Source organism: Electrophorus electricus, chromosome 15, assembly GCF_041902795.1.
Source record: "Electrophorus electricus isolate QZ-2024a chromosome 15, ASM4190279v1, whole genome shotgun sequence".
Lineage (NCBI taxonomy): Eukaryota > Metazoa > Chordata > Actinopteri > Gymnotiformes > Gymnotidae > Electrophorus > Electrophorus electricus.
This window is the reverse complement of record NC_137511.1, coordinates 13,126,456-13,134,172: the sequence shown is the minus strand read 5'-3', so window position 1 is coordinate 13,134,172 and position 7,717 is coordinate 13,126,456.

The window sequence follows — 7,717 nt, the reverse complement described above, 5'->3', positions numbered from 1 at the left end:
CACCTTACAATAGCCGGCAGAGAATAAAGGCAACATAAAAGCTTCTTAGCATCAGATAAGAGAAAAGGCCTGAGTTTGGTAATATTACGTAGTTGGTGAAAAGAAGTTTTGGTAATGTTCTTGATGTATCAATTTTTAACTGACTATCAAAACTGAGTCCTAGGTTATGTACCACTATGTTATGTAAAGTGTAAAAACTAAACATTACCTATGTGAAGATTAAAATGACTAGATTTCAGGATAGATGTCTGTCTGCCAGCTAATATACTTCTCAGTCTTAGAAGAATTTAGCTGAAGCAAATTCTGTTGCATCCAGGTTATTTGATATAGGCTGTCAGAGATTAGAACACAAGCAGATGCCACAAATGGCTCTTAATGATGAGAAACTATCAAGGGCAGCACAAGAAAATATGCATATTAAGAGGCTCCGTGTTCAGTGACACAAGGAGATCATTCAGAACCCTCACCAAGGCACTTGCAGTAATATGCCCAGCTTGAAAACCAGACTTTTATTAAGATTGGTAGGAAGAGGGTCGAGTATAGTAGCAGACCTTAATGTTAGAAATCAGACTGGAACTTTACATGAGCAGAGATCTGCAGAGTACAAGGTTGAGGGCTTGAGATGGTACATTCTTTAAGAGGCGCAAACTGGTCTAACTAAGATGTTTAGCGAATGGTCGAAAGTCCAGTAACAGACTGAGAGAAGTGTTCATAATGAGCATGTTTAGTATTTGGGTAATTAACCACTCTCTTTACTAGAGAAGAGGAGTTGCATATAAATGTAAGGAGATTATGGTCAGAAAAAACCCATGTAGATATCCTGTAGATTTTCAGTATCGGTCCCAGATGTATAGACCAAACACAAAATGCAACCTTTGTTTTAGGTATGGCATTGAGTAAGGCTTAGACAGACTGATCTCAATGAGATGAGCTGCAAAATGACATGAAGGATCATCTACGTGAATGATAAAATCACCAATCAGAAGCAGGGCTGAGCACGTGGCACTAAAGAGATTTAGACGTTCCACAAATTCAGAGAGGAAAACTTAAAAGGCATTGTACTTAAAAGGATGTTAAGTGAAAACTACAAGAACAGGAGAGGTACAAAACATTTTAAACATTCAAAAGATGATACACTAGGAATAGCTATTCGAACAACTGGCAAGTCAGAGCTATAAATGACGGCAAAGCCACACCTCCTGCCCAGTGAGATACAAGTAGCATGATGGAGAGCCCAAATCGAGAGCTAAGTAATCATTAGGACAAAGCCAAGTTTCAGACATGCAAAGCAGATCAAGTTGTTTGTCAAAAATGATCTTGTTCAAGAAAGCACATTTGTTATTCATAGTGGGGATAATAAGGTGTGCTATTCTATCTCAGAAGGTCTCTGTCTCTGACTCTCTCTCTCTCTCTCTCTCTCTCTCTCTCCCCCTCTCCCTGTCCCCCCCTCTCTCTCACTCACTCACTTTCTCTCTATTTCTCTCTCTCCCTCTCCCTCTCCCTGTCCCCCCCTCTCTCTCTCACTCACTCACTTTCTCTCTATTTCTCTGTCTCCCTCTGTCTCTCTGTCCCGTTTCTAGTTTGTGTGCTTTATTTGCATGACTGTCTTTGTACAATATTGCTGAAGCATTACTGTCAAAGCGTACAGGAAACCTTTTGTTAGCAGGAATACTTCGAATTAACACACGCACAATCCAAATATGTCAGAGGGCGATTCCTGGTAGGGAGGTTATGTAACTTGTGCGTGTTGTTTTGAGGTGTGTGGGGCTCTGGGAAGGCTGGGTGCTCCATCCTCCCCCAGGCCCTGACACAGTAACACATACTTTGTGGCAATAGCATTGGCTGTGTCCTTCTTCAAGGATGAATTGAAAATGATCACATTCTGGTAAGAGAGAGAAATTTAGGATGACTTCTTTTTTTTTTTTTTTTAGATTTTAGTAAGTAGGTCTTTCTATTTCTGTAAAAGTTTTCACATTGAAGACTCGTTCTTGTTTTCCTCTCTCGTTTGTACTCCTTGTCTTTGTTAAAACATGAATGGTAAAATATTTAGCTTTTATGTATATTTTACTACTATAACATTTTAATTCAACCCAGCCAACACAGACACACATACACACCGGCCCTGTGGTCATAGTTTTCATGATATCCCACCATTCCCATGTGAACATATTCTTCTCATACTACATTGTTCTATACTATATTCTTATATCGTCTCTCTCTCTCTCTCTCTCTCTCTCTCTCTCTCTCTCTCTCTCTATATATATATATATATATATATATATATATATATATATATATATATATATATATATATATATATATATATATATATATATAAAATGGCTTAACTGTGGTGACTAAGCCAGTAATAGGTTAGGATCCATCTCTGCTTTTTATTACTGCCAATAGAAAATATTTCAATCATAAACTCTGTTTAGAGTTAGAATTTTAATTTGCGGTGCACTATAATCTCCCTATAGTGCTCCACTACAATCCGGCTTTATATTGATCATGTATTTTGCTGCACACTTCAGCACTGCCTGTTCATAGCTGTTGTGTGTGAGGGATTAGTGGTAAGCACCTCGTGGGTGGGCTTGATTTTATGGCTCTGTAACTCTTATCTCTGAGACGTGTCCCCAGTGCTTTTCTCCATACGTCGTTACAGGATCTGCATGATTATGGCTTGTGTTTGCCATATTTTGGTGGTGCTCTTTCAATCTCTAGTATACTTTTATCTTTTTTTACCCACTGCATTTCCATGGATTGTTTCTTAAGTGGACACAGTAGGCCTCACATTCTTAAGGTGATAATAGTTAGGTATCAAGATTTTAATTAGAATGTCTTTAAAGTGTTTTTTCAAACTGCATATAAATCTCTGGACATCTCTCTCTCCCATCTCCCTCTCTCTCTTTCTCTCTCTCTCTCTCTCCCTCTCTCTCTCTCTCTCCCATCTCCCTCTCTCTCTCCCTCTCTCTCTCTCTCCCTCTCTCTCTTTCTCTCTCTCTCTCTCTCTCTCTCTCTCTCTCTCTCTCTCTCTCTCTCTCCATCTCCCTCTCTCTCTCTCCCTCTCTCTCTTTCTCTCTCTCTCTCTCTCTCTCCCTCCCTCTCTCTCTCTCTCTCTCTCTCTCTCTCTCTCTCTCTCACACACACACACACACACACACACACACACACAACTCTTTCGCCCCTTTGCTCAAGCAGTCTATTTATTATCTTCAATCCATCATTGTTGGGCTATTAGCGGTATATCCACATAGAGTTTTCTGCACAGGCCTGTTGTCTCTGGTCAGATATTCATCCGTAATTGCTACTCAGCAGTCCTAACAAGCTGGGCTGCCTGCCTCCCTCAGGCCGTGGCTTGGCCTGACGGATGCCTGCCAGTGCCATAATTTATTGCCAAATCCAATTAGATGCAGAACATAAAGCAGCAGATAGATTGGCTGTTGGGTGATGTCGCCGAGCTCTTTTTGATAAGAAGATGTTAAACGTGTGTCTGATTCTTCCATTTCCAGAACGAGGCTGTGGCCAATCAAGCTATCCCGAGGATTATAGTGAAGATGAACTGATGAGACAAACTGTAGTTGCAGTATAATGCTGCCTTGTTTTAAACATGTCGCAGGCTGTTAAATGTTAAATGCTTATTCGTTGTGCACTGGGCTGTGACATTCAGACGGGTTTGTGGAATGATGCGGTTTTAGTGTCGTGAGAATGACAATCATATGTGGCATGCAAGGCCTGTTGCTTTTAAGCCCTTTTAAGTAGGCAAATGCACTTAACATTTCTGCAGCAAATAAGAACTACAGTTATGATTGTAAATGTATCATGGTTGATGAATACATTAGTAAATTAGTAAATCATGATATATTTACAATCATATCTGTAGTTCTTTTTTGCTGCGCAAATGTTAAGTGTATTGGTCTACTTAAAAGGGCTCCACCATCTCCACCATCAAACCGTAGATTTGAATTTTAATATTTTCAAATAAATTGAATCACATTAAAAAATATAATATGTGTGTTTGTATGTGTCTGTACCTCATGAATTAATAATGAATTTAGTGTTGACTTGTGCAAACTATTAGAAAAATAAATAAACTAATAAAGGTGCAGTTGAGCGCCGGCCCCCACCCTCACTGGTAGTACCCTCACTGTTTTAGGGGATCATAAGTAGCTGGTTGCTCAGTTACTGCTCGGCTTTGTTTAATATTGGTTCACACGCAAAACACTAAAAGGTTTATTGTTTGGTTCTTAATGATGTGTTTGCATATTGTATTTCCTGTGTTCCTGTGTTGCATATTGTCTCTCAACATGAGATCAAAAATCACTGTTAAAATCACTGTTTAACATTAAGAAGCTAGAAGGAACTGGTGAGCTTAATGACTGCAAAAAAAAATCTGGCAGACCACATAAGAAATGCAGAAATGAATGCACCAAGAAAAACGTTTAATTGTGAAGCTAAGCTGTAAAAGTGGTTTACAAGGATTCATCACCAAATGCCTTCCAGATCTAAGTCTGGTTCTCACCTGCTCTGATCCTAACATCTCTGAACTCAGTGTTAGGGACATTCACCTTGCAGTGGGACAATGATAACAGCAAGGACACTTCTGAATAACTATGTATCTCAGGACCAAAATGGATAATGCTTTGGACACCTTTGAATATCTAATGAATTATATCAATCCTTAATTAACATTATTAACATTGTAAATTATACAAAATGAATATTTCTGCTCCCTGTTCATATGTCCTCTTTGACCTACGTACCAGATTCAAGATTCAGAGTAGTTTTATTGGCATGACTGTACAATATTAGCAAAGCATTTCAACAATAACAAGAAAACAACAAAGCACAAACAGACACAGACAGATACACACACACACACACACACACACACACACACACACACACACACACACACACACACGTGCATGCACAAAGCCAATAGCAGCGGTAATTTCAAAATAAGATAATATCTAAAAGATAATAGCTAAAATATATATATATATGCACACTAAAAAAAAAGAAAGTATAGCAGCAGTATGACTGTAAATATTGCACATGGTTAGGTGTGTGTTGTACCAAAGGATATTGTAAGTTGTATAGTAATGCTGAACCTCAAGCTTTTTCCATTTGTTAACAATATATGGAACCAATCAGATGGTGTAGCTGATTTAAAGTTTTGTGTGTAGCAAAATGTGTGTGTGTGTGTGTTTGCTGAGTTAGTGAGCTTTCTCTGATTACCATGATGCAGAGCTTTATACTGTGTTGCAAAAACCTGTGCATGAGTAAATTTCCACAATGCAGTCAGTTTTGTGTGTGTTCATATAATCATAATATTGAGGAGCCCTGACAGTGGCAGGTGCATTTTTATAATGCCTCTCTGATGAAAGCCAATCAGCTTACCCTGTCTCAATCTGTGTCTGTCTTGTGTCGTTTTTTCTGCACCGGACGTCATCTGGCATGCTGAAGAAACACTGCGCTTGACTGGCAGCTGTAACCAGGTTCACAGTTTACTGGTTTCTGTGAAAGAGCCAGATATGCCAATTTAGACAGTGGAGTGACAACCCCCCCCCCCCCCCTCCAAAAAAACCCTGTGCCTTTATATGAAATAATTTTACCACAGGGATTTCCCGGCAGAGGAGAGAAAGAAATCAGGTGGGGTTTTCCTCTCACTCACTAGTAAGGCCTCAATGACAAACAGAGATGGCAGTTCGAAGCTGGCAACACATCCGACACTGATGCTTTGCAGGGGACTGTGGGAACAGACTCAAAGAAGAGTGGTAGTTGACAACACTGACAAAGAAATGATTAAAAATCTATTTGTTTATAATGTGAGAAAGCCACATACAAAAAAAAAAAATTAATAGAGGGCTAAACATATATCTGTTGTGACAAGGGGTGTTTTACCTGTGTACATTTTTACTGCTTAAATCGTTTGATTTGCTAATGAATGTATTTCATTTTGAAATATTAAATTATGCAATTATTAAAAACAGGAAAATGCAACGCTCATTGCAGGACATGGAACTACATTAAAAATTCTTTGTGAGCAATTTTGGAATTTTTTTTTAAGTACTCAGTAGTAAAAAAAAATGCCCTTTTGCTTCCTCATCCCTGTATGTCTCATGAACAACAGCTAGGAATTTACGTAAATTTAATTTGTTTAAGTGGACATGCTGTGTATTATGTGTTAATCTCTTAAACTCAGATTCTTTCTCACAAGAGTAAGAAATTGGTGTGTCCTTAAACTATAAGATGTTAACATACAAAGAAAACCCTCACAAAAAACCTGATCTTGCTGATTATTAATGAAGTATAGTAGGAGCTGGTTAACATAATGCAAATGAAGCCAGCCTAACTGTAGCCCACTAGATTTCATTCACTCTTTTAATGAGTAATTTTTTTTTAAATTTTTTTTTTGTTGTTTAACGAACGACCTCATTTTTCTCTGTTCATAAGGTCTGCTAAAGGAGCAATCGTGTAATGGTCAGGTTGCAGTTGGCTAGATGAAAATAGCCTGCAACAGGGCAAGTGAGCTAATTCGAGTGGAGAGAGCACAAGGGTGTCTTGCATCATTTCCTCCACACAATGGAAATCCATGAGCAATCCTGCAGTGTTAATCTACCCACCCCTGGGCCTATTCATGATCAATAACAAGACATAAAGACTTCTCCAAGAACCTGGAAGGATTACGAGGGTAAAAATATGTATATATTTCTAAAGAGTGGAAATAGCTTCCTGTGTTAGGTTTCCTGCATAAGTGTTTCTGGAATGTTTCTGGAATGCTTCTGGATGGTCGAATGAGCTCCCACTTGCTGTCCGGACAGCAGAGTGCCTTGCAGTCTTCAAACACAGACTGAAGACCCGTCTATTTGCAGAATATTTAAAGGACAACTGACACTGCTTCCATATTGACTGACTAAATTAGTACTTATTGTAGGGAACTGTTTGTGTTGTTTAACAAACTCTAGCACTTATTGTTTATAGCACTTATCATTGTTTAAGATGGACCTTATGTATTTTGCACTTCTAGGTATCAGCATTCATCCCTGTATTCTAGTTCATTGGTATGTTTGATTCTAACCTACTGTACTGTACTTGGATATATTCTATGAGTAAACGACAAAGCACTTTTGTAAGTCACTCTGGATAAGAGCGTCTGCTAAATGCCGTAAATGTAAATGCTTCTCTCTCTCTTTTATCCAGTTCTGCTAATTGAATTAATCTTCATCTTTAGAAATAGTATTTCTGCTTTCCAAAGCATGGAGAGGTTAAACACTTGATGTGCTCAGGCATCCAAATCATGAAGCAAACGTTCTTCCTCCCGTCTTCCCTCTGAATGCTGGTTTGCCTCCACCTCCCCAGTACTTCATTTGCTTCGCTTCAAATTTCCTAATTACATTTTGAATTGGCTGAATAGAATGTTGCATTAACATTAAGCGGTTTATATAAGCCCAAGGGACAGGCTCAATCAGTCCCTCAAGCGGTTTGTCAACAGGGATTCACAAATGATTTTGGGAGTGAATTGCAGATGCAATAAACAAGAACAGAAGTGCTAAGTGTGGTCAGACATGGTCTTCCTGAATGATGTGTTATTGGTTAGTGTACTCATATGAATAACACATCGTAATCACTCTGCTCTGAACCATCTTTTTTTCAATGATTTCTTTTTTAAAAACATTTTTTAAAGTCAGAATGAGAGATTTTTTTTTGCACT